Source organism: Dermacentor andersoni, chromosome 2, assembly GCF_023375885.2.
Source record: "Dermacentor andersoni chromosome 2, qqDerAnde1_hic_scaffold, whole genome shotgun sequence".
NCBI classification, from domain to species: Eukaryota; Metazoa; Arthropoda; class Arachnida; order Ixodida; family Ixodidae; genus Dermacentor; species Dermacentor andersoni.
In genome coordinates, this window is record NC_092815.1 from 190377934 (window position 1) to 190403156 (window position 25223).

At 42.9% G+C, this 25223-nt stretch overlaps 1 long non-coding RNA gene across 1 annotated transcript; it reads left to right on the top strand.

Moving 5' to 3' along the window:
• Positions 1-11106: 11106 nt before the first annotated feature.
• Positions 11107-17283, top strand: LOC126540305 (uncharacterized). Its single transcript, XR_007601507.3, has 2 exons — positions 11107-11445; positions 17087-17283. It is a non-coding gene; the product is annotated as an uncharacterized lncRNA (long non-coding RNA).
• Positions 17284-25223: the final 7940 nt, after the last annotated feature.

The following is a 25223-nucleotide window of genomic DNA, read 5'->3' on the forward strand; positions in this document are numbered from 1 at the left end:
TACTGACCTTTATATATTCCATGTATCTTGCAAATTGCTTCTGAACATTTTACACAAGAAAAGCTTTAGGTCCGTGAATGAAATGTGAGCTCGACTTTCAGGGCCTCTATAAGTGATGGATGCTTCTTCCTAATCTGTGAGCCAGAGATGTATCCTAGGCAGCCTCTACAGGGGGGCCCAAGTCAAAATATGCAAAAGAGAAGGGGGACCTCACTGCACACTATGAGCGCTAAAATGCCAGCATTCTCAGGGGAAGCCTGGGCCCTCAGGACTCGGACTGTGCCGGTGCTGCAAGCTCATTTCATTCTAAGCCACGGCGAGCAGGCACCATATGCAATTAGGCCATGCACAGATACTTGTGTAACTAGCTTAGGACCACGTTTTTGTGGTTTTTATATGTTTGTATTACTTTCACTGTGCTAAGGCAGTCAATGTGTAGTAATATAGCTTTATGAATGCTTGTGCCTGTAATATGGGGAAAATAACTGTTAGTGCTTTGCTTGTAAGGATGCTTGTTTGCAGATTAACAGCCTCAAATGCAACAAAAGAAGGTCCCAGTGCTGCAAACAATACTCTTGCTTGTGATTTTGAGGCGTCAGTGATGAACTCTGAGCATGTATACTTCAATTTCAGTTCTAAGTATTGCAGTTGCATATATGCACACCTAGCACATGCTTGGAAGCTTAAGGAATGAGGTGTCGCACTCTTTGCATTGTTACTGTTGAAGTGGTTAGCATGGGTCATTAAACGATTTCCAAGGATCGATCTGTCCAAGATCTGGCAACAGTGCTCTTAACATGCATTGTGAATGGAAGTCTGCATGTTGGCCATGTAAATAGCTCAGAGTATTTGACATGCCATATACTACAGTGTGGCAACAGTGTTCAGAATCTGAGTGAATGTTAGCATGAGGCTACTAAGTGGCGCACTTGACTGGGGATGCAGAGGTTGAGGGAGTAGAGGGGAGGTGGGGGGGGGGGGGGGAGTCGGGGCTTTGCCAGCCACATACAGACATCTTGGGGAAGGGGGGATGTGTCCTTCGTGCCCTCCCCCCTCTGTATATGCCACTGGCATTGCTACAGGAGTTGAGCACTTGGGGCACATTTCTTAGTCAGCTTTAGATGATCCCTAAGCCCAAGTGATGGATTGTCTAAGGGCTGCTTCAGGACAAAATCTCTGAAGAGACATCTCCTGTGTCCGGGTAAGGTCACAGGCAAGGAGCAGACTTATCGGGGAAGTAAGGCACATATATACGTGTCCCACCAGAGGCAAGATTCCAGTGCGTGGTGAAGAGCATGGAGATTACAGTTAGGTTAGGTGGAGGAATTCAGTTAGGTGTCACAAATGAGGCAGTTGATTGAGCCAATTGGTCTGCCCAAATGGTTGAACCAATTCCATCTGTGCCCTTGTACTCAGTGCACCTCAATACTGAGATGCAAGGAAGTGTAGAGTCTGTGAATTTATTGACAGATTTGTAGCATTCTTAACTGTAACTTGTTTGAGCTGCTTCACTGCAGTAAGTGACAGAATCTTTTATTGTAAATGATAGAGAGGGACTTGCGCTATTATGATGTGGGGTGCTGTACAGATGGAATAGATGGCATCATGAGAGGCTTTCAATGCAATTCAAGTAGTATGGTGAGTTGGGCGTTTCTGCCTTGTACGTGACGAAAAAACCAATAGCGGGGTGAGATGGGCTCACATAGTTTTGTTATTCTCAGCATGTCACAGATGCTTATTTCAGGTAAGCCTCACAAGATTCCATAGTGCCATGTTGTGTAACAAGATTTTTTTATATCTGGAATTATGTAGCTAGAAAGAACCTGATGGGCTCAGTGTATACCGATTGTCATTGATCGTCAACTTGCCCTCCCTAAAGCTGCATTGATACGGCTTATTTAGCTTTCTAGAAAGTGTAGGAGATGATGTGATCTATCATTTTCTCGAAGACTTTGCATAGACAGCTACAGTAGGTATCACAGACCTGTTGCTAGCTGCCAAAGATGGATCCTAATCTTGCTCCTTGAGAAGAGGAATTACAATGGCTTTCTTTTTTATGCAGAACAAAGATGCCTGAAATGACAGATTTTGTTTTATAATTTAAAGAATCATTAGTGTTTCAGGATGCAAGTGTTTTAATATCTTGTGTATGTATAATTCCATCAAGTGCCAGGGGCAGACTTATTACAGAAATTTAAGGAGGCTTTAAACTCAGAATGATAATAGCTATGATGTGGAGCATATTTGAAGTTTACTTGTTTTCGTTCAGCAATTTCACATAAAAGAATCTTAATAATGTGCATCACTATAGGAAATAGGTTCGAAATGTGAAGCTCCCACCCTCCCCAGGTGCATTCTTTGCCTGACCTCGTAATGTGTTCCCTTAATTGATAATTGGCCAATGGCAAAGCATGGGTTTGCTTCTGTTTAAGCCTTCCAAGCTCAACAAGCAACCACGACTGGGTCACCGTACCTTTCATTATACATTATCTTGAATACATATTCAAGGTCTTCGGGACCGGCCCAGTTTACTATTACTCTTTCAAGGATCCGCTCAATTTACTCGAGGATAAGCACGAGGACGCGGCTAATCCCGGGAACGCAAGAAAAGAAAGCTTCTGTTTAGAATCGAGCACAATTGATGCGGCCGCATCGGTTTCTCCGCGATCCGAGTCAGTAATATTTGCGCAGCTATGATGACATTAAGACGCACGGCGCTGCAGGAAAAGGGGTGTCAAAACTGGTTCACTGGTTGCTTCGATCTCGAAAACGAATCGTGGTGACCGACTTTTGTGGTAGACAGCTAGCAAAGAACTCGTATGGGCCCGACCCTTTGAGGAAACGTTCGAGTGACAGTGCGAAGACTGCAGTTTCACGCATCTGTCACACTGTATATAAATCCATATTGCGGCATTCGGAGATTGCTGTAAACACAGCGTGTGGCGACGTAAACGTGGGCATGTACGCTTGCAGCGCTTGTCGTCTGCTGCTCCAGAGAGGAAACGGGGGAGAAGCGTGCGTGTGCTTGCGGCCCCACCACATTCCTCGGGCTCTCGGGTGACGCACGAGACGCTCAAAAAAATTGCTTTCCATCTCTGCAGGCACCTGATAGATAGCATAATATTTTTCTGCCTTGTAATATTGAACGCTGACTATTATTATAGAGAAACGCATGACAGTATAGTTGAAATCATTTTGCGTTGATGTCTTTAATCAAAATGTGTACATTAATGAACGCATAAGACAACTTTATTTCATATCTTTGCAAGTTAAACGCATTGTTTAGTAAGATTTGATATATTTCAATTGTTTTTAGTTTAATTTATTAAAGTGACGTCACTTCCGTGCGTTGCAGGAGTCGATTCTGTGTGGAGTCGTCTGGGGAGCACCGCGTTGCACGAGACGCTGCCATTATTATTTTAGTCAACGCGAAGGCCAACCAAACTTCCAATTTCACAGGTGGCGCCACCCACCGCCCCGTTTCACAGTGGTTGCTCATAGTATCCATCCGCCAATCTTGTTCCCTTGTTTACATGTGCTGTCGGTCGTACGAGTTGCTACGATGTGTTCGTTGGATCGTGTTTTTGCGTTTGCTGTAATGAATTGTGACTTAGTTCGCGTGCACAAAAGTGTCAGAAGATAGCTTGTGTCTCGCTGCAAACTCGCGGTATGCGTGGTGCGCCAGGTAAACGTGGACCAACGATTTTCATGCCATGGAGTGCGTTCCCTTTGTCCGTGGTGATTGTGGAAAGTTCGGTGGACGCCGCAAAGAAATGATGCGCATTATTAGCGTTCCGCAGGTCGTCCACTACGCAACTGCATGTATGCGGGAATAACTTTGCAGCTCCGGCAACTTGGAGGGCGCTTTTCGACCGCATCGTACCATTTAAAAGGTGAGTACACGCATGCTGTGCTTGCTTCTCGTGTGTGCATAGAGTGCCTTGCGAGCGTAAGAAATCGAACTCCCACGACGACATTGACTGTGCCGATGCTTGCTGAGCGTTGGTTGGCATAATTTGCTTGCGCAAGTTTATTGGCTTAATTCTAAATTGAAAATCTTGGTGAGAGCTTCCTTCCGGTGAGAGGGATTAGGTTCGACAACAGTCCTCATTTGCGCGAGCTGCCACTTTTCTGCTGAAGTTGGATAACAAAGACTCATCTGCCTCTTTACCTATTCTTACTGCAATGACGTTTCCTCTCTTACTTATGCTTCGAGGTTGTAAATAATGTCTATATACGCGGTTGTCGGTTTGTGAGCAGTTATTGGGAAAAAGTATAAGCACCATGCAAGTGATCTTGCGCGCGACAGCGATGCGATGTAGATGGCTTTCGCGCTCGCTCGTTCCCTACAAGTCGTACCCCATGCGAGCGGTCTTGCGCGCGACAGAGACGCGATGTAGATAGCTGTCGCGCTAGCTCGTTCCGTACAAGTCGTACCCTATGCGAGCGACGACATTGAAAGCCCGTCTCCCCGGTGTTGCCGGTATGAGGGCAGCAAATACGCACCAAAAGTTTGCTTTATTAATTTAGTTTGCTGTGTTTTACTCAAAGGAGCAGCGTAAAACATTTCTTTAAAGTCTTGCAGTAGGTTCTTAACCTTGCACGTATCAAAATAGTCGTTTGCTTGTTCCGTGCAACAAGCGGTGGTACTCGACTGATGTATACATCCAGTTCCGGCTTCGCGCTATTGTCTGTTCGCTCATAGCACTTCTGGGCGACGAGCGACGAATTCTAGATTTCCAGAACCAGGCGACAAGAACGAGCGATATGTTCGCGCGACGGCCCGTTTTCTCGTTCAAAGCCGTTGCGCGTCGCCGTCACGCACAAAATCTCCCTCATAGGGTTCGGGCAAAAAAATTTAAGCAATTACGGCTTGCTACTACTGCAGCTTACGTTTTGAGACAAGGTGTTTTGACATAACTAGAGATGACAAGGGAAAGTTGCTTAACTGATAGAAAAAAATGAATTGTTACGTAAACAAACATTTGTTTGTAATGTACTGTAGCTGTCGGTCTTAAAAATTTTATTGTCATGAAGAGGTCCCTATTATCACAATATTCATCAGTAACTTTGACCTTGTGCTCTGTTCCCACCATGCAATGGTGCAAACATTGTTTTTGTGACTTTTTCTGTGCTCCTTGCATGTGTTCACAATGACTCTAAAGTGCCACTGCTATAAGTTAACACAGAACCTATCTTGCAGTTGCAAGGCCGTGACCAACAACAGTGTCCACGTCAGGGAGGAGCTATGGCTGCAGCAGCACTGTGTGTAATCGGATGGTCTGGTGAGGTATGACTGAAGTGTAAAAGTTTGTGGACATATTACTCAGCAGTACTTTCTAAATAGGCTAAATATCTGCTCAACTTTATTCAACTTGCTGCTTATTTGTGTTTGTAGACATGTACACATTACCTTGTTCACTTTAAAACTAGACCTAACATGTCCTGAGGTTTATTTTTTCTTGCATCAATCACTTGGCTGCGCGTTACATTTTATTTTGCTTAGTACACATTATATCTACCTCTTGTTATTTTGTTTTATTGATTTGAAACTTTCCTGTGTTATACCTTTTATATCCACTTTTTTTTTCGTTTAGACTACACGCTTGTGCAGTTTCTGCACACGTAAGGATTAAAAGTGTGATGGGCCAAATATGTCACAGGTCTAAGCATGCAGCATGCTTACCATTGTTTAACATTGGTATTACAATTATTGTGATGGTTACTTGCACGAACAAGACTAATTATTAAAAAAGTTGGACAAGACAGTGCACTAGACTTCAACTTACAAGCTTTATTCAGAAAACACGCAATGAGGCCCCACCTTATGCTCAAAAATATCTGCAGACAGATGCATAAATAAATGTGCCACATGGGAGGAAACCAAATGAGCAACGAAGCCAATACTGCCCACAACAAGCCATTACAAAGCATTCAGCAGGTTCTTCTCAAGGTACAAAAAACACTCCTTTATCAGTGAGTTCCAGTGAAGGAGTGCTTACACATTCATCAGCAGCCTTTGAAATGCCAAACACCAAATATTTCCTTATCTAACTGCCTGTCAAACCGTCTGAGCACTTGCTTGTTTTGAAAACACAGGTAGCATTTACGAGCACATCTTCGGCAGTGGTCAGCCAAATGGGCAGTGCCTGCTAGAGCGTTCACAGCGTTCCGGTGCTCCCTAAGCCTCTCATTCAAGAACCTGCCCTTTTGTCCAATACAGCACTTTCTACAGGGAAGTGAAATCTTGTATACCACCCCCACATTGCAGTTAAAAAAGTGGGTGACATGCTCCTTAGTGCATGTACCCTGATTCCCGGCGTTGCTTACCAACCTGCACATTCTTGCGAGCTCTAGTGGCGCTGAAGAAAACACCTACACTGCACTGGTTTGCCACATTGTTTAGGTGGTGGGACCCCCATGTACAGATGGCACAGCCACAGGGCGCCCACTGGGACATGCGTTATTGCACCGAGCAGCTGCCAGATCTGTTTTTACCTCTTTAATGAGGCTCCCAGTAATTGACACCAAGGTGTTATCGAGATGCCCGGCCCTACATAAATGGCTCGCTTGTTGCTGAGCACTGCAGGAAACCGGGTGCACAAGATTTAACCAGAACAGCTCTCGGGCAGCTAGGAGCTATGCATCTTTTAACATGGAGTATGCCAAACGGCAGTCGAGCAAGGGCTTCTTTTTCCTAAGAGAGTATATATAATAAAGGAAAGTATGATTTAAAATTATACGAATATCGAATGATTGCAGGCGATCATCTTCTGGCAACTCATGTGTGAACTTGAGTCCTACTGAACACTGTTCGAAAACACCCACAATGTTTTTAACAGCAAAGCCAGCACAACAAGAAATTCATTGGCACTACCAGATTGCCCACTGGACATGCAGTAATGCATGTCCCAGTGGTAGCCGTGCAGCTCTGCCATACATACACAGGGTGTCCCATCGCCTAGAAGAAAGGTGGCGAACAAGTTTGGTGTAGGCATTTTTTCAGCACCGCTAACGCTCACAAGAATATGCAAGTTGGTAAACATTGCCGGGCGTCAAGGTACATGCACTAAGGAGCATGTCACCTGCTTTGTTAACTGAAATGTAGTGATGGTATACTACATTGCACTTCCCTGTGGAAAGTGGTATATTGAACAAACAGGTGCCTGAATGAATGGCTTGGGGAGTACCGGAACGCTGTAAATGCTCTCACAGGCGCTGGCTACTTGGCTGATCACTGTTAACGTACCCATAAATGCTCCCCATGTTTTCATAACACACAAGTGCTCAGTCAGTTTGTCAGGCAGTTATATAGGGAAATGTTTGAGGTGTTTTGCATTTCGAAAGCTGCTGATGAATGCATAAGCACTCCATCACTGGTACTAGCTGATAAGTAAGTGTTGTCTTCAGAAAAATCTGGTGAATGCTTTGTAATGGCTTCTTGTGGATGCTTATCAGCTTCTATGTGCATTTCGTTATCTCCTATGTGGCACATTCGTTTATGCATCTGTCTCCACAATAACTGAGCATGCGGTGGCCTGTTTGCATGTTTCTTCTGAATAAAGCTTGGCAGTTGAAGTCTACCGCTTTGGCTAGTCCGACCTTTATTCCGTTCCCCTTGTTTGTGCTAGTAACTATGTCACAGGAGCTGTGTCAACGCCAACTAGCCCAACCTTCTGCATTAATTTCACAATTATTTCTCAAGTTCCCAGAACAATGGACACAAGCTTGAATTTCTTTAAATGGTACATGAAGGCCAGTATTCACTGTGCTGTAAGTACTACAGCAGTGAGGAGTTTTCTAGTAAGCTTGCTTTCTTTCTCTACATTTTTTTTATATTCTTAAGCTATACCCATTCATGCAAGTAGGCATTGTGGCAGAGTCTGTGTCCAGTTGCATTGTTTTCGACTTTGTCTATACTGCATAGACCACATAGTTGGCACATAGTTTAGTCTATTGATGCACTATCATTAAATAAGCATGCAGTTTTGCACATGCAAGATTGCCTGCTCGCTATGGCTAAAGCATTTGCTGGTTATTGCTGTGTTGCTCATCAAGTGAACTTAATTTCAACAGCACCACACAGAACATCTGCTTGGCAGTGGTGTAATTTTAGTAGTGATTATCAGCCAACTAGCTCTAAGTCTACAGCTGTCCAGAAATAATTCTATTACTTTGAGTCTCTCCACATATTTGGTTAGCACAGTGGGCAGTTTTCTATTTATTCTGCTTGGTGCTCTTCAGGCGAGAATATTTTCAACTAGCAAGTACAAAGTGTAATGCTGTCAAATGCCTTTGATTACTGGGCAAATGAATTGAAAGCATTGTACGTAATCCAAAACGTATTTTTCACAAAATACTATTGTGAAGAACAAGCATCATATGCACTGCAACTCATGGTTTTATGTTGGTATGCAGGTATCTCAAGCTAAGGGTGCTTGTGCATGTATTTTCCACATATTAGCTAATGCTTTAGCTACATGAAACTGCCTATGTTGTGGCTGCTGAATTCAAATTTGTGGTTGGTGAACCTGCTTGTTTTTGCTGTGCACTTACATTTCTGTTGTTTCTTGTAGTGTCGTTTTGAGTTTGCCAGTCAGTTCATATACCTCTTGAGGACAAAATTTACACAGTGAAGGAAGGGAGACCATATAACATGACCAGTGATGACTGAATATTTTGATAGAAGGAATAAAAATAACACTGAATGTGTGCTTATATTGTGCACAAGTTCCTTCAGAAGGAAAATGTGAGTTGTAATACAAAGGCAAAAAATCACAATAAACAGTATTTGCGTAAAAAAAGGTGAATAGTCAGACTAATTTCTATCCCTTGTCATCTAGAAAGGACGCCTTTTTTCATGCATTCATAATGGGGGCTTGCTCACACGTCTTGTGGTAGGCCTCTCTGATTTCTCTTGTCAATTTTTCACCGTGGGTGGAAACAGATAAACTAATTTAATCTGGCCTAAAGCCCTATCGCGGCAATGCACGGGGCCAAGTCAGACGAGCTTGCCGGTCTTCTCAGTAAAATGTTGTGATTTCTTTGGTACATATTTAGTTCCTGGCCTGTCAGCTTCCTAACATTGGAATGCAGTACACTGCCCCTAACACGCACTAGACATATTTCGTGGTATGTTTAACCAAGCGTACCTCGCTTGCCTGCTCGCTTTTCTCAGTTCACTTGTGGACTGTGCTGCATACCTGCCTACTTTATTTTTTCGCTCGAAATATGTGTGCATAGCATTCCACAAGCGCATTGAGAAAGACGTCCAGGCAAGGGAGATTTGTATAAATTACCACTAATTATGGCTTGTGTCCGTCATTAGTAGTGTAGTCTATGCCACTGTTCATGTGTATGTTTGGTCAAATGTACAGGGTCGTCAACTCTTGGCACGAACACGACTCAGCGTGACCACGCCCCGCGGAGTGCCAGCGTGCATGGCGCAGGGGGGATGTGGAGCTTCGTGTCATCTGCTAAAGTGCGGAAGCACGCCATGCTTTAGCGGATGACACACGACATGAAGTCCCACCTCTAAGCCCCTGTGCGCCTGCGCCGCTTAGCTCCACTGCACAGCCATGCCATGCGCGCTGGCAATCCGCGGAGTTCGGCCACTCTGCACCATCTTCGTACTAAGAATGGACGGTCTTGTACGTGGGGCAGACTGGCTGGTGTATAAGCATGTGCCCAGGAGAGCACCATTATTCACTCAAGGGACAAGCATGCTCGTCCCACTTGACAATGCATTGACACAACTGGTGATGCACGCCAGATTTAGACTGTTCATCTCTTTTGTTTACTTAAGGCAACCGATTGATCAACAATATCACTGAGGCATACCATTTAAAAAAGAGGGACATCTGTCAGCCAGTGCTCATTATGATAGCATTACAAAGAGGAATACTCTCTAAATGACACGGAATAGTGATCACTCCGTGCTTATTTGTTCTATTTTTATGCAAGTACTGTTTATCATGATTTTGTACATTTGTATTGCAACTTGTGCCCTTTGTCTTAAAAGATTGCTTGTGCAGTGCAAGGGCACACGCAGTATAAATATTATCTTTAATTCTTGCATCAAAATTAATGTTGAATTGGTAGCTTTTGTGTCTTGTCTTCTTTCTGTCCCTTGTACCACTCAAAAGGTAAACATTAACGTACACCAACTTTCTTAATTACTTGCCCGTCAGTGTTGATAAACATGAAATGTTTTCAGCCAGAATATTCTTACCATTTCTCATTTCCGGTCAGCATAGTGCTAATCCTTTGGCTTTTTATAAAGCGTGCTAATATGTACTTCTGGATAATGCGAAAGTTAGTTCTAGTTGGTGGTAGCTGAACTTGGACATCATGAGGGCACACACACACACAAAGAGACACAGTCTGAACGGGCGCTAGACATCAATTGAAGGGCTTAATGACAAAAACAGCAACGCACCATATTGCGCAAAAACCTACAAAAAGATGTAGAAGGTGCAATTGTCCCTAAAGGGAATTCCGCTGCCGCTGTACTAGCGCTGTACTGTTACAACAAACATTTCAAACCTGGTCGCAGTAAAAAGAGCGTGCACACCGAGTTCTGAAGTTTGAAGTTGTGACGGGACTTGGCGCATTCGTCGCTGCAGTTTAGTCATGACGAAAATATAACTGCTGAGACGAGTGAGTGGTGCGAGTGGTTTTCAGAGCCCACAAGGGAATTCACCTGTTTTCAACCATGCAAGGGTAATCATACTTTCAAGGCATGTCTCCAGTGTTCTTTAGAACAAGGCCATGTAGTGTGTGGTGGTGGTGGCCTTTGCAGACTGGCGCGCGTAGGCCTCTAGGTAACATGTGCTGCACTGTTCTCCGTGTGACACTGCAATCTTGGAGGCCTTGACGTCACCCTTTCTTGCACTGTTCTCTGCATGGCAGTGCGCCTATTTGAATCAATTGTTTCGCTTTCTCTGTTAATTTCATTATTGCAAGGTTAGACTGTAAGAAATATGAGTGTTTGCTGCCCTTAAAATGGGAAAGTTTTTATAGTTTAATCCTTTACACAAAAAATGAATTTCTTGGTGAGGTTGGGTTTAACCCCAGTTTTTTTTTTACTTGTTCGAGGGGCAGAAATTGGAAATTATAGAGTTGCATCAGAAATTGACGGACCTAATTAACCTATATCATATTGTTTTATACAAGTGTGTTTTAGTGTTAAGAATACTGCTCAGGAAAAAAACACTTCATATCTATTGCAGGTACAGATTGGTGTGGGATTTGTGATGCCACTCAACTAGTCGCATTACATATTCAAGTCTGCTTCCGACGGGAAGTGCCCATTAGAGGTGGCATGGCACCTGTGGACACCAGTGCAAGCAGGTGAAAGCAGCCTGACTGGACAGGCCTGCCGGACAATGTGCCGCGCATCTGGGAAGCTTCCGGCAACACCGGAGAAAGTGGCTGCTTTGAAGAGTAAGTCAACAGTCACCTCATTTAAGAAACATAACTGCATATCTACAAGTTATCTGAATGAGTTAGCATTGCATGATGTATATAGAGCGACAAGAAATGGCAAAGCAAGAATGAGGCAAGTGCCTATATGTATATCTTTTTCTTCTGCTGTATATGCACTGTGTCTCGACACACAATTTAAATGTTTCTGTGGGTATGAAAGGCAGCACAAGATAATTTCGGGATATGGGTTTCCGGCGAAAACCACCCACAAAGTTTCCCCCATAATTAGTTTCAATTAAAAACAAGAAAGTCGGGTGGCTACACGAGCGGTTAATTTTGACAGGACCTTGATAGCTTGCATTCACCTGCTGCTGATTGTCTTAACAGAAGTGAACATTTAAGCACCTCATTGTCTTTGAAATTTCTAATGTAGACTTGGCATGCGTTATTGTAGCTTTTCATGCTGCAGCTTTCATTTCACTTTTTTGAAATAATGCTTCTCAAGAAAATTGGGTTCCGACACAGCTTGGCAAATTGTATGGTCTAAAAGCTTTTTAAAGCACTGCCTTCCAAAGTCTTGACTGTGGTCACCTGATGTGCTGCTTTACAATCTGCAGCGTTCACAGCCATGCAATTTCAAAACACTATTCTGATTATTGGGATGTAAAAGTTATAAACAGGGATAAAGTGCCTCAGAAAGGGTGGCCAACATTTCGTTAGGAGGACCTATCTTCTCAAAGGCTGCCTCGTCATCCTCGGCATGTTAGTTTTAAAGTGTTAGTAGAGTGACGTCACATGCAGTTGTCGGGAGTGGCTGGTTGTAAAGGGAGACTTGAAGGAGAATGAGCGCGGTCACCTGATGTCTGTAAGCCTGATTCCTAAGACGTAGGAACAAGAGTGGGAGTGGGAAGGCGGGGAGAAAAGGAGAAAAAAAAAGACACCAAGAGGGAAAGAAAGAACAAGAAAAGAAAAAGAAGGGCATAGGACGGTGTTGGGGAAGCAAGACGTTAGGGAGCATTCAGGGGTGTCTTTGGCAGCATGTTCTTGTGGCTTTAAAGGAGCCGGTGAGGCGGTCAGTGCTCGAGTAACAAAAACAACCCGAAAAGACATTAGTTGAAAGAATGACTTGAGTAGCATAGCAGCAATGCGTCGGATAATTTAGAAGGAGTTAAGATGGCAGCAAGGAGTCCGGAATGCAGTGCATAGGGTAGCTGGAAGGCAGCGGCATGGTCTTTCTAGGGACGTTAGTCCCAGTAGCTCAACGTAGGTGTCGTCACAGCGGTATACAGAAGTGGCAATACCCTGTGTGGCTGAGGCACCGAAGAACGTATCCTGGCGCCTGGGACTTTGGAATGTGTTGGTGAGGGTGTTTCGAAAAAATATAATAAAGAACAGACAAATATGGGGGTGAACTGAAACTGGAATAACAAATAAGAGGGTGGCATGAGCAAAAGCGGGCGGAAGCAGATGTACATGGGAAAACATATTTATGCGAACATATTTATGGGGATTCTACAGACTTCCTATTGCGCTGCACTGACAGGCCCCACACATACCTACGATACATAGACGACATATTCATAATATGGTGACATGGTCAAGACAGGCTAGATAAATATGTAGGATTTCTAAATTCTTTTCACCCAACAATAAAATTCACATCAAAATCTTCAATGGAGCGCATAAACGTTCTGGACACAACAATATACATTGACACTGGGACACTAATGACAATGCTGTATGGAAACCTTTTGACAAACAGTACCTAGAATATACAAGCCACCATCAAGCCACATTGCAAAGAAGGCATCTTTAAAGGCCAAGCACATGGCTACGTCACATGTGTGTTGAAAACCAAGACTACATAGATAGACTTGATCACCTTAAAGAAACCCTATCAAACGGGAACCACCCAAATAGTGCCCTTCAGAAAGCCTGCACCGATGCAACCAAACTTGACTGAGCCGAGGTGCTCAACCCCCACCCTAGGATCACAAGAACAGCGCCTCTTCTTACTACTAAATTCTCAAACACACTCCCAAACATGAACAACATCCTCAATAAATACTACCCAATTCTCACCAGCAACCAGAAACAAGATTTTTCCCGCCCTGCCCAGAGTAGTCTTGAGATGCAACACTATAATATTAAGGATATTCTTGTACGTGCCAAACTAAAAACAAAAACGAAGTTAGGAACCAGTCCCTGTGGCCGCCCGGGTGCTCTACATGCAAACATATTTAATCTACTACTACAGTAATAAGTACAGCATCAAATTACTCAAACAAGGTAACTTCGAGTTTCATCTGCACATTAAGCAATGTAGTCTACTGTCTAGAATGTGCCACTTGTAGCAAATAATACATAGGTGAGACAGGACAAAAAAATCATAAAAGACTGAACGGTCACGGCGCAGATACAAAACAATTTACCTAAAGCAGTAGCCAGCCACTTCAATGAACATGTCATATGTGACAAAGCAAGGCTCTATAGACTACAAATTTCCGCTCACCTCGCTAGAGGAAATATATGGAATATCATACCTCATACACAAGTTTAAATGCCTACATCCAATGGGAATCAATTTAACACATAGCAACTTAGAATCTTTAAAAACTTTAAAGCTGTAACTTAAATCGGAAAGCCTGATGTCATCAACCAAGGCACAAAACACATTGTGCCACCAGCTAAACTTAATTCTTAACCTCACCTATTCCACCGTTTTTAATTTTTACCTGCTTTCTACTCAATTTAATATATTCTTTCATGTTTTAATGTTTATATCAACTGTATGACCCCCTTTCCCATGTACACCTGCCTCCGCCCGCTTTCGCTCATGTAACCCTCCTATTTGTTATTCCACTTTCAGTTTCCCCCTTTTGTCTGTTTTCTATCATATTTTTTTAACACCCTCACAACCACAATCCAAAATCCCAGATGCCAGGATACCTTTTTCTGCGCATCAGTCACACAGGGTATCACCAGCTCTATATGCCACTGTGATGACACCTGCGTTGAGCTACTGAGGCTGACATCCCTAAAACACCATGCCTCTGCCTGCCAGCTACCACATGCATTACATCCCAGAATCCTTGTCGCCATCTTAACTTCTTCAAAATTACCCGACGCGTTGCTGCTACGCTACTCAAGTCATTCTTTCAACTGATGTCTTTTGGGGTCTTTTTTGTTACTCGCACACTGACCACCTGACCAGTTCTTCTGAAACGGCAGAAACATGCCGCCAATGACACTCCTGAATGCTCCCTAACCCCTCACTTCCTTTACACGCTCCCATGCCCTTCTTTTTCTTGTCTTTCTTTTTTTGCCTCTTGGCATCTCTTTTTTTTCTCCTTTTCTTTCGTTTCTTTTCTCGCCGCCTTCCTATTCTCACGGTCTTGTGCCCTCGTCTTAGGAACCATCCTTACAGACGTTAGACGACAGCGCTCATTCTCTTTAAAGTCTCTCCCTTTACAACCAGCTGCCACTGACAACAACCGCACGTGACGTCACCCTACTAACATGCCAACTAACATGCCAAGGCTGACCAGGCCACTTTTGACGAAGATAGCTCCTATCGAAACGTTGGCCAGCCTTTCTGAGGCACCTCATCCGTGTTTATAACCTTCATACCACAGTGTGCTATTCCATCTGTCAGCCGCTTTCTTGATTTTTGATGTTCTGATTATTGAAGTTTGTAAGACATGGCCTATCAGCACTTTCGGCATACTTTCAGTGATCTCATTTTATTTTAGCATAAGAATGAGGAAAGAACTGGTACACAAAGAAAGCACCTCGTACATTTGTCGCATGTACGCTCTGATCTGCATAGCTGATCTTGTTCTACGCAAAGCATCCTAAAATTTTCATGCCTCTCGTCGGTGCCAAGAAAAGCAAGGTGCTGGGCATCATGCGGAATTCCAGCGCTTTCCGCCAGCCTGGATTAGAAAGGACTATATAGTGTGGCTGTAACTGGCATTCTTCTGCCAAGATTCAATTGTTTTATGGATCAAAGTACCAGTTACTCTTGTAGTCGCATCAACACTCTGCCGCAGATTTCATTTCCTACAGAAATATGTTTTTTTTTTTTTAACAGACGAGCATGAAAGATTGCTCTGTATTACGTTAAGATGCTTCTTTAGGCGTTTTTTACATTGAAGATGTAGGTTAGCTTAGCAAAGTAGCAATATGGAGATTGAAAAATAGAACAAAAAAAAATGGCAGATCCCATGCACTGTGAGAATCGATGTACACGAAGCACACATTGTTTGCTTTGATTGACAATAATTAACGGTGATGTTAGTGGCAAGTTTGTAATTTTTTCAGCGTTTAGTCCAATACGAAAGTGGCGAGTTGATGTTAAGCGTTACCTTGCATGCACCACTTCTGTTTGTCTGCATAGTCCACAGAACACACAGGATGTGTTTGCTTGAGGCGTTGTTGCGAGTCAATGTTCATAATCTCTGAGAGGGAATTTAGCGTTGTCATTGCCTCACATGGCGCACCGCATCATGGCAGAAATATTAAACTTTAATTGAATTATGAGGCTGTGCATACTTCAATTAGGTATTGTAATTGTATGTATACAATGTATACATAAGTTTGCGGTCTGCACTACATTTCACTGCGTAGCGAAGACGCTCCTGTTCTGTGTGACGCTTCTTTCAAGTCTGGGTGTCCTCGACGTCGAGTGCACGCCTTGCTGGCGCGTGTTAATGGGCTCCTTCTACATACATGGCCAACACACTGTTGAGATTCCAGCTCAAAGCGCTCTCTTCAGACTAAGGACGATTCTAATGTTTACACTATCACAGCCCAGCATCTGCATTTTTCTCGCATAGAAATTAAAACCAGCACAGCACGCGCAATACACACTAACGGTGAAATGCTGGGGCAGCAGCGCCGGTCAGGATGTGCAGAGGTGAGCGCCATCTGGTAATGTTGCAAGAAATCCAACGGCACGCATGACAAGACCATAGCAGCTGCAGCGCCCGTAATGTTGGGAGAAGAGGCAAAAAAAGCTTCACTTTAAAACATTAGTTGCCATCATTTGCAGCTAAATAAAGCTTGCAAGCCAGCCATCATACAGCTTTTACATGAAATCTTTTATGCCTATATGGCAAATGCTAAAGTTACGACTTCCTCACAAACTGCACGAGCAACAAGTAAAGCTAACAAATGATAGAATGGACAAACCAGACAGCTTGCACCTTGCAGCTCTCCTGCATGCGTTAGAGACAGTGTAGCCAAATTGTGGCTCTCCGAATTTGACAGGAATTTGGGTGGTCGAAGAGCAGACAAATTATGCAAAATCATAAGCCAAATATCCACCCCATAAGGCTTTGAGTAAGCTCCCATGTGTCTAAATTTTGCAGTTAAGCCAACCTCCCAATGAGAAGTGGCATGGCTTTGGCTTTGGCAAAAAACATACAAAAATCTCATGTAAATCTGCAAAACAATGTGATCCATGTGTATGCATTCTCACTGCAAATAAACCTGCGCTGGCTTGCGCCCTGGGTAGCATGTTTGTGTGTGACATTTGCTGCATTTTGTTATCTGAAACTTTTTTTGAAGTGATTAGAGCAGATTTCCTTCATTCACTTATTGCTAGAAATCATTGGAAAAACAATTTACTTATATATTTTTTGCACTCTCCTTTTAGACTGCCTGGAGAAATACATAAGTGACCACCTAATGATGCCACCTGCACCACATCCGAAGAACCACCTTGCTTCCCTGCGAAAGCACCTTTGGAGCTTTCTTTTACACAAGCAGGACGCCAGGGCAAGCGAGTGGAAAAGTAAATACAGTACAAGTCTAGTGATGCTTTTTCAATAAAGTGTGATGATATGCTACGTAGTATGGTGCTTTACAGATTGATTCGTTATGGCATGAAAATAGCCGCATCTTGGCAACATGTGTATACAGACTGTACACTTCACAAGACTCAACATCACATAAAGATAGCCTGTCATGAGCTTCCGAATAGCAATGGCTGCTCCTTCAATTTATCACACAACTTGCCATTGACGTGCTGCGCCCACGATGATAACCAACCCAGTGCCACCCATCACCCACCGTGCCGCCCAGCACCCACTGTGCCCAGCAACCACCATGCCGCCCAGCACCCGCCGTGCCCAGCAACCACCATGCCCAGCAACCACCATGCCGCCCAGCACCCACCGTGCCACCCGTCACCCACCATGTCACCCAGCACCCACCATGCCACCCGTCACCCAGCATGCCACCCACTACCATAATCCACCATGATGATGGATGATGGATTCCACTATGCCCAGCATCGGGCAAATTTTCAATAGGGTAGTGACTGTTGGTTTTGAATTTTCGATTTAGGTCGTCAAATTTTTATAAAAATTTGGCAAAAATCGCAAATTTTCAGAAAACGAAACTATCAAGTTTACAACTCCGTAACGCAGCAAGATAAAATGATATCGCAATTCTGTGAATTGTACCTGATAGCACATCCTAAAGCGGACAAAATTGATATGTTACACATGAACCTAAAAAAATGGAGTAATGTGTAATTACAACTTTTGCAGAACCTTTGTAAACAACGTAACAAATTCACGTAAGATGTTAACTGACATATCAAATTTGTCCGCTTTGAATGGTCTAATGGATGCCGTTTACAGAATCGCGATATCTGTTCTTGATGCAAAGCTACTAGCTTGTAAACTTCGTGCTTCTATATTTTTCAAACGTCTGTATTTTTGAAAATCCTTTTAACAAAATTCAAGCCCTAAATTAAGATTCCGCTTCCAACAGTCACTAGAATTTAACTTTCTCTCTCAAATGCAACAAATTTCATTAAAATCGGTCCAGGGGTTATCTCAGAAAAACGTTTTTGCGTTTTTACATGTATTTGAATAGGCCGCGTCGGAGTTGGGCCCGAGCTAAAGCTTCCTCTTAAGAGGAAGCTTTAGCTCGGGTGCTCCTATCTAAATACATGTAAAAGGAGAATTCGTTTTTCTCGGCAACCACAGCACCAAATTTGACGGGGTTTGTTGCATTTAAAAGAAAAACTTAAAATCTAGTGACTGTTGGTTTCGAATTTTCGATTTAGGTCGTCACTTCTTTATTAAAAATTTGCAAAAATCGCAAATTTTCAGAAAACGAAACTATCAAGTTTACAACTCTAACTCAGCAAGAATAGGTGATATCGCAATTCTGTGAATTGTACCTAATAGCACATCTAAAGCGGACAAATTTGACATGTTATACATGAATCTCAAAAAATTTATTAATATGTAATTACAACTTTTGCAGAACCCTCGTAAACAACGTAACAAACTCACGTAAGATGTAAAATGACATATGAAATTTGTCCGCTTTGAATGATCTAATGGATGCCGTTTACCGAACCGCGATATCTGTTCTTGATGCAGAGCTATTAGTTTGTAAACTTCGTGCTTCTATTTCTTTCAAGCTTCTGAAATTTTGTAAATCTCTTTAACAAAATGCAAGCCCTAAATCAACATACCGCTTCCAACAGTCACTAGAATTTAACTTTCTCTCTCAAAAGCAACAAATTTCATTAAAGTCGGTCCAGGGGTTATCTCAGAAAAACGTTTTTGCGTTTTGCATGTATTTGAATAGGCCGCGTCGGAGTTGGGCCCGAGCTAAAGCTTCCTCTTAAGAGGAAGCTTTAGCTCGGGCCCAACTCCGTCGCGGCCTGTTCAAATACATGTAAAACGCAAAAACGTTTTTATGAGATAACCCTTGGACCGATTTTGATGAAATTTGTTGCATTTAAAAGAGAAAGTTAAATTCTAGTGACTGTTGGAAGCGGAATTTCGATTTAGGGCTTGAATTTTCTTAAAACGATTTTCAAAGATTTGACCGTTTGAAAAAAACAGGAGCACGAAGTTTACAAATTCATAGATAGCTCTGCACCAAGAACTGATATCGCGGTTCTGTAAACGGCATCCATTAGATCATTGAAAGCGGACAAATTCAATATGTTATTTTGCATCTTACGTGACTTTGTTACGTTGGTTACAACGGTTTTGCAAAAGTTGTATTTCCCTATGATTAAATTTTTTTTATATTCATGTGTAACATATCAATTTTGTCCGCTTTAGATGTACTATTAGATGCAATTCACAGAATTGTATTATCATTTTTAATGGTTGAGGTACAGAATTGTAAATTTGATAGTTTCGTTTTTTGAAAATGCTTGATTTTTGCCAATTTTTAATAGAAAATTGACAACCTAACACAATAATTCGAAACCAACCGTCACTAGGTGTTAAGTTTGTCTTTTAAATGCAACAAACCTCGTCAAATTTGGTGCAGTGGTTGCCGACAAAAAGGAATTCTCCTTGTACATGTATTTAGATAGGAGCACTCGAGCTAAAGCTTCCTCTTAACGCATAGGGCGCAACGGCCGTGCTGTCCTTGTTTGTGCAGATCGCAACGCATCAAACCATCATCAATAACCGGTTCTGACACATCTGGCTTCAAGCGCAGCTAGGACACATGCGCTGATACGATTCTGCCTTATGCTTAAGCTATTTTAGCTCTATAGACACTGCCATCGTTTTTGCCTACGCCCATCATGAAACGCTGGGAACTAGCCAAAGACAGCTCCGCTGTAAAATATATCGAATAGCCATGTCCACTCGAATGTAATGCATAACCACACTTTTGAAGTCTCGCAAGCGAGGAATCGATGCATTCGAGCATTCTTATTCCGAATGATTGTGCTGCTGGAGAGTCATGGCTGTTAGGCAGAGGCACACCAGTTTCTGAGAGAACGCACGGGTGCTAATCGGTTCTGCTTAACAAGTTCTGTCATTCAGTATAAGCGCCCTGTTTTGGGGTGGCCTGTAAATCTGCTAACTTGATTAAGGCAAGGAAAACATTTCTTTTGACAGTCTCACCATGTCTGCAACCCATTAATACTTGGTGCCCAATGTGGAACAACACTTATCTTCAACGAATACAGCAGATCTAGAAATATCTCGACGTGCATGTAAGGCATGCCGTTCCTTTAATTACTTCATTATTGGCCTTACGATAGTGCACCGGACAACTGGAAGAAACAGTTTATAATAAAGAAGCTGCTTAGTTGAGCGGGGTACAGTTGGCAATGGATCAGATTTAGGTATGAAATATAAGATAAGCGTAACATGTGTTTCTTTTTTTCAGAAATGAGACTCGAGAATAATTCCTTTCGTTTACACTCCTAGAAAAACGCCGAAGGACGCACCTAACTACTTTCTTTTTTTCTAATTAAACGAAGTCTGGCGTTTTAAGTCTGGCGATATGATTATGAGGTCCCCTGTTGAGTCCTCACCATCTGGGGTTCTGTAACGTGCACCTAAACAGAAGTAAACGTGGGTTTTTCCATTTCGTTCCTGTCGTATTCCGCGACCTGATTTGAATTCGTATTGAGCTCGAGTTTAGCAGCACAACGCCATATCCACTAGGTAGCCACTGATTAGGTTACAGCGCCGCTGTTATTGTTATTTTTTTAAGCATGGACAGGACAAGAAATTTTACGTGGCTTACGGGTCAAAGTTTAGCATATATAATGGATACATAAAACTGCTTTGGTGCCCGGGGTCGGACGCCAGTAAGAGAACCGGTACGAATTACTCCGCATTCTGTTACGCGAGGAAGACGCCCGTACAAAAAAAATTATTGAGAAGGCATTGAATTATTATTGGTGAATGTTGAGTTTTTCATTGAGGAATTGTAGAAATATTGTTGGAGAATTGTTGGGCTGACTGTTGAGTGGTCTTGAATATTGGCCACTGAAATTTAATTGAAACAACATTGGGTGTCTCAATGTTGAATAATTGTTAAGTTACCATCAATATTCCATTGCGCTCAGACGGCTCATTGTGTTCATTTTGTTGAATGGTTGTTGGGTTACCATTGATGCTGCATTGAATTGACGTTGTGGTAGTTCTGTTGACCTGTTGTTGAGTTATTGTTGTCATAGCACTGAAAAGTACATTGTGGCCCAGTTGAGATGGCATTGAGATTTCAGATGTCTCCATTGAAATATGATTGACATTTCTTTGGGCTAGTGGATTTTTATTCATATATTGAAAGCGCTTTGCTATTCAGACTTGCATGCCCCGGTGCCTGCTCATAACTTTCACAAACACAAACAAAAGCAAAGAAGAGACTGATCAATTTGAAGTACCTTTATTTACACTAAAGGTGCGTGCCCATGAAACATTATTACAGTACATAAGGCACCACTACATCGAATCTGGAGACATGGGCTAGTACCTACAGCACTCTTAACAGTGTAAATACATCTGAAAAAACATATACATATGAATTCAATCAAAACGATCATTGTGGTCTTCACTTTCGACTTAAGTTTGTGACCAGTAGGCAAAGCGACTCAAAAGGCAGGGCTTAAGCATACCCTTTTAACAACCAACTTTGAACACATGAACACTTGAAGCTGCTTGCGTGTGAATACACACAAGGCATCTGAATACGTTACATTAAAATGTTTCGCACACTAATCCATCACAGGAACAGTTACGGCTGACTGTGAGAAGGCAAAATAACAGACTTGAAACAAATGACTCCACGTAAATATATATAAGCTTTAGCACACGTCTTTCACAGCGATTAAAATTTCATGAAGTACCAAAGTAGACTTGTCTGAGCTTTTTGTCTTCGAGATGTATATATTTTCAGGTTGCCCAATTATTTTATAAAATAACATCACTCAACTTAGCTATTAATTGATGAGACATCATTTAGAAAGTTGTCGGGCATGGTGAACACCTGAATCATATTTCTGACGAGCCAGGTTTGCAAGAACAGTACACCATTTGTATATGTTAAATTGAGGTACAGAAGAGTTTGTTGGTGGTATTTCCTCAGTTTAGTGAGCTCATTTTCAGTTAATTTTTATGGACTTGCACAAAGCTAATGAGAGCACTTTTCGGGGCCTTTTTCACTATACACAGCAACTAAGTGGTACCTCAGTCAATAAAGAGATAAGGCAAGGCTAAAACCTTGAACTATAAGAGAAAACATTTAGCCCAGAAAATTGGTAGTAACACACGGCTAACACAATTCCAAAGTGCCAAATAGATGGCCACCTGCACTTGCAGTATCAAGCACCCCAGAAATAGTCATAAAGGATTGTGAAAGGTTTCAATGACTGCATAGCCAGATTGGTGAGACAGTGAAAAACGCAAATGCGTATACGAAAAACCAATGACCTCATTTGCGCAGGTAAAATATTAAAATGCTACCAGAATTTTATTGCATAAAATACATAAAAGTTGCATAAAAAGTGGGACAATGCAGTAAGAAAGACGAAGGGAGATACAGCACCCGTGTTGAAAAAAAATTGCACGTGATATACATGCATATTTAAGCTCAAGACAATTTTTTCTCCAATATATACAAAAAGAACACATGCACTGACTGCATAAAAGAAGGTTCCTGCACCTGGAGAATGCAGCACAGTACAAAGCAGCGTCATGAGAACCGAAAACTTGAGCTTAGTATGTTCAAAAAGTACGAATACTTGCATACCTACAGGCATGTGACATGCCATGCCTTGAATGGATGAAATTCATAAATCTTACAGAAATGAAGTTACCATCACTCTTATTGGCTTCCTCAGAGGACTCCTTGAAGTTGAACTAGAAAAATGTACATCAGAAAAACAGAGGAGATAAGACCCTATAGAGTTCTTCCTGAAATAAACAGCGCAAATATTTCATGTATCAATTCTATGGACACTTCGCCAATTCGCTGTGCACTTATATTTGACAACCACCCAAACAGAGACGAGAAGGATGAATTAAGGTAGGAACACACATGAACACTGAATCAACTAGAAGTTTATTCGTGAAGACAGAGATTTTAAACACATTGGCCAACTTCACAAAGAAAAAGCCATGGATGTGCAGCAGAAACGGCCCGGCACAACAAAAAAGGACCGAAAGACATCTCCTGTAGAACAAACATGTGCGTCAAAAAAAAAAAAAAAACACATGAAAACTGAAAGGTTTGTCCTGTAAGTGACATTAACGAGAAATACGGCAGCAACTCTTTCCCACTAAGGGTCACAGAAATCTTGCGTATGAATTTTTCTTAGTGATCAATAAATAATTATTCCATAAGCCCTCTTGTGTTCTGGTCTTTGAGATGAAACAACCGTTCTTTCTGCTCTATACCTCAACACCAGAGGAGTTCCAGAAGCAATATTTATTGATCACAAACGAAACAAATACATAACCAAGTTATCTGTTGCCCTTAGTGGGCAAGACTTGCAGTTCTCAAGAGTATTTCTCGTTGGGTAGTATCACTCATCAGACAAATATTTTGCTTTTTCGAAAGATTTGTCCGATAGTTCTCGTTTTTCACGCACATTTATTCTAAGACATGAGTTTTTCATATCTTTTTCTTGTCGCTGGTGGCTGTTTCTACCACGCATGCACGGCTCTTTACCTTTGTCAAGTTCACCAGCGTCTTTAATACCTCTGTCTTCAAAAATAAACTTGCGCTCGTGTGTGCTCGTACCTATTTCGTCGACCGTCGTCCGCCTCTGTTCGCGCTGCTGTTTCCAGTACGCACGTATCACTTGGTTAGGCTGGTAAACATTCTCGCAAGCAAAAGGAAATACATCCCAAGCCAGAGCAAATCGAAAGTAAGCCTTCACAGCGTCCATGCGGCAGCTAGTACACCACACAGCAGCACAAGAAATAGTTAAAAATCCCACTTGATGGAGAGTGGCTACAGATGCGAGCTTGCTAGTGAATCAGCCACATATCAACGGGTGTCTCTTGCACGACGCCAAGCTGCTTTTGACGTAGAACACTTTAGCATCTGGGTATTTGCTGCATGCGTAACCTGCGAGAAGGGAATGCGGACAGAAAATGAGATTGCGCGGATTCAGAATCTGCCACACACTGCACATAACTATGCACAAAATAGAAGTACACACTATACTGGCAAGTAAAAATTTGCGACTCTTAACAGGTGCTGTCTAGAAAAGGAAGAAATGGGTTGCTACGGTAAATGTTAGCTAAGACACGCACAGCGATGTTTCACAGCGGGGAGAAATATTCCCGGCTCTCGCAGAACCAAAGACCACGCGACAGTGCATAGCCGATACCAAGCAGATATCGAATCTTTGGGTAGAAGTCCAGCAGCAGGAATGACCTAAAGATACGCCGAGAGCGATGCGAGCGTGAGCGTGCCTGTACGAGTGAGATGCACCGCTTCTTTGAAGCTAGCCGCTCCGGCGTGTCTCTGATCATCCCACGCGATTTGCGTGCAGAACGTCGTGTACACGCCCTTGCACATTTTGCGCGGTAGCGTCTGCGCAGTGAGCTGGCTACATGCACGCGTCATTCTTCACCGCGCAAACGGTGCTCGAGGCGACAACGCGCCGAGTGGCGTTCCTTTCGCTTCTGCAAGCAACGCACATTCGGATCGGTCCAGCTCAAACAGGCAGCAGAGAACGGTGGCATGTTTCGGTTATCGCCAATTAAAATTGTACAGTACGCCTTCAACGGAAACGCGCCGCGCTAGATAAAGATGCTTACTGCGGCAGTTTTGGCGGTGATAGGCGATAAGGCGAGCCCGTCGGCGTTTGTTCTTTCGCGACGTCGTCACCACACCAGGGGGGGGGACACTCCCCGGTTTCGGTGGCACTAAAGCCCCTCAATCTCCCAAAGTAGCGCCATTCGCTTCCCTCCTCCTCCGCTCGGCGCGGCCTCGACGGTGGCGCCGCCGGTGGTGGGCCTGCCGTAGCAGACGACGGCTAACACGCTACGGGAGGA